The following is a 3495-nucleotide window of genomic DNA, read 5'->3' as shown; positions in this document are numbered from 1 at the left end:
CGGATGTACGCTTCTCCTAAGTTGAAGGCATTAAACGCCTCTTCGGAGAAATTTGGGTCGCGGAGTACGGCCCGACGACGCCTGTGATTCATGGCGCTCTCCACCTCGAAATTTGTAGCGGATATTCTATCCGCATCCTCTGTAGGAGGACCGTCCGGCGTTGTTCCCACGTTGGCCTCCGCCCTAGAGTCTGGTTCTTGAGTCCGGCTGGTGGAGGCGTGGCCGGTAGGATCTCCGGTCACAGTCCGGCGGGCACTCTTTCTGCCAGGGGACAAGGGACATTGTTATATTTGAAAGACGATACTTACGGAGCAGGTTTTTAATCATACCTTTGCACCGGCGTCTCGGTCCTGACCGCCTTCCTTTTAAGCCTACCCAGTATCGGCGCCCCTTGTTGGTGAGTCACCGCGGGTTCGGCACGGCGCCCCGATGGCCTTCCCTATGAAACGCAATACATGTGCGGTGGGTAAATTGCAAAGAGAGGATCCTTCTCGGAAGTTAGGACTCCGGTTTTACTTACATGCGATGCAGGGAGTAGGCCGGGATAATCAGCTATAATGGCCACCAAGGCACTATCACGGCTTAACTGATAAAACGTCCTGTCGACGAGCTCCACAAATATGTCCGGATCTTCTTCGAGTCCGGAGTCAGGGGCCCGGTCAGGGTCCTCTGGCTGTGGAGGCAGGCTGTTGACCTCCCTCACAACTTTTCGCAGTTCCAGCTATGAATTAGCAAGATAAATATTTGTGATGAATGCGGGAATGAATGGAGTTGAGTGAAGGATAGCGGCTCACCCAGCTAGGGGGTTGTACATGGAAAATCCATCCCATGGCTTAATACGGATGAACTCCTCTTCTTCTCCTTTGTACAAATCAGACAGTATTTTCGCCAGAGCGGTGGCGGAGTCCGGACCTTTACGACCGCAGCGGGTGGCATCGTCTTCTCCATTGAAGTGCCACATGGGTTTCCCCCGATACTGAAGTGGCTGCACCCCCCGCATTATGCATATTGACATAGCCTCGATTATTGTCAATCCTGATTTGGCCAGTGTTTTTATCCTGCCCATCTAGTAAAGGACTTCTCTGTTATCTTCCTCCTGGGGACTCCGGGGGCGCCAGCTATGGTGTTTCTTCAACGGGGCGTTATCAAACTCAGGAAGATGAAGGAAATATGCCCTAGAGGCAATAATAAAGTATTATATATTTCCTTATATCATGATAAATGTTTATTATTCATGCTAGAATTGTATTAACCGGAAACATAATACATGTGTGAATACATAGACAAACAGAGTGTCACTAGTATGCCTCTACTTGACTAGCTCGTTAATCAAAGATGGTTATGTTTCCTAGCCATAGACATGAGTTGTCATTTGATTAACGGGATCACCTCATTAGGAGAATGACGTGATTGACTTGACCCATTCCGTTAGCTTAGCACTCGATCGTTTAGTATGTTGCTATTGCTTTCTTCATGACTTATACATGTTCCTATGACTATGAGATTATGCAACTCCCGTTTACCGGAGGAACACTTTGTGTGCTACCAAACGTCACAACGTAAATGGGTGATTATAAAGGTGCTCTACAGGTGTCTCCAAAGGTACTTGTTGGGTTGGCGTATTTCGAGATTAGGATTTGTCACTCCGATTGTCGGAGAGGTATCTCTGGGCCCACTCCGTAATGCACATCACTATAAGCCTTGCAAGCATTGTGACTAATGAGTTAGTTGCGGGATGATGTATTACGGAACGAGTAAAGAGACTTGCCGGTAACGAGATTGAACTAGGTATCGAGATACCGATGATCGAATCTCGGGCAAGTAACATACCGATGACAAAGGGAACAACGTATGTTGTTATGCGGCCTGACCGATAAAGATCTTCGTACAATATGTGGGAACCAATATGAGCATCCAGGTTCCGCTATTGGTTATTGACCGGAGAGGTGTCTCGGTCATGTCTACATAGTTCTCGAACCCGTAGGGTCCGCACGCTTAACGTTACGATGACAGTTTTATTATGAGTTTATATATGTTGATGTACCGAAGGAGTTTGGAGTCCCGGATGAGATCGGGGACATGACGAGGAGTCTCGAAATGGCCGAGACGTAAAGATATATATATTGGACGACTATATTCGGACTTCGGAAAGGTTCCGAGTGATTCGGGTATTTTTCGGAGTACCGGAGAGTTACGGGAATTCGTATTGGGCCTTAATGGGCCATACGGGAAAGGAGAGAAAGGCCCCAAAGGGTGGCCGCACCCCTCCCCATGGGCTAGTCCGAATTGGACTAGGGAAGGGGGGCGCCCCCTTCCTTCTTTCTCCTTCCCCCTTCCCTTCTCCTACTCCCACAAGGAAAGGAGGAGTCCTACTCCCGGTGGGAGTAGGACTCCCCCCTTGGGCGCGCCACCTCCCCTTGGCCGGCCCTCTCCTCCTTGCTCCTTTATATACGGGGGCAGGGGGGCACCTCTTGACACAATTGATATACGATATTTTAGCCGTGTGCGGTGCCCCCCTCCACCATATTACACCTCGATAATACCGTTGCGGAGCTTAGGCGAAGCCCTGCGTCGGTGGAACATCATCATCGTTACCACACCGTCGTGCTGATGAAACTCTCCCTCAACACTCGGCTGGATCGAAGTTCAAGGGACGTCATCGAGCTGAACGTGTGCTGAACTCGGAGGTGCCGTACGTTCGGTACTTGATCGGTCGGATCGTGAAGATGTACGACTACATCAACCACGTTGTGATAACGCTTCCGCTGTCGGTCTACGAGGGTACGTGGACAACACTCTCCCCTTTCGTTGCTATGCATCACCGTGATCTTGCGTGTGCGTAGGAATTTTTTTGAAATTACTACATTCCCCAACAGTGGCATCCGAGCCTGGTTTTATGCGTTGATGCTATGCACGTGTAGAACACAAGTGAGTTGTGGGCGATATAAGTCATACTGCTTACCAGCATGTCATACTTTGGTTCAGCGGTATTGTGAGATGAAGCGGCCCGGACCGACATTACGGTACGCTTACGCGAGACTGGTTGCACCGTTGCGAGCACTCGTTGCTTAAAGGTGACCGGCGGGTGTCTGTCTCTCTCACTTTAGTTGAACCGAGTGTGGCTACACCGGGTCCTTGCGAAGGTTAAAACATCATCAACTTGACAAACTATCATTGTGGTTTTGATGCGTAGGTAAGAACGGTTCTTGCTACGCCAGTAGCAGCCACGTAAAACTTGCAACAACAAAGTAGAGGACGTCTAACTTGTTTTTGCAGGGCATGTTGTGATGTGATATGGTCAAGACATGATGTGATATAATTTGTTGTATGAGATGATAATGTTTTGTAACCGAGTTATCGGCAACTGGCAGGAGCCATATGGTTGTCGCTTTATTGTATGAATTGCAATCGCCTTGTAATAGTTTTACTTTATCACTAAGCGGTAGCGATAGTCGTAAAAGCAATAAGTTGGCGAGACGACAACGATACTATGAT

Source organism: Aegilops tauschii, chromosome 2, assembly GCF_002575655.3.
Source record: "Aegilops tauschii subsp. strangulata cultivar AL8/78 chromosome 2, Aet v6.0, whole genome shotgun sequence".
Lineage (NCBI taxonomy): Eukaryota > Viridiplantae > Streptophyta > Magnoliopsida > Poales > Poaceae > Aegilops > Aegilops tauschii.
The sequence above is the reverse complement of the archived record's forward strand: the minus strand, read 5'-3'. Positions refer to the sequence as shown.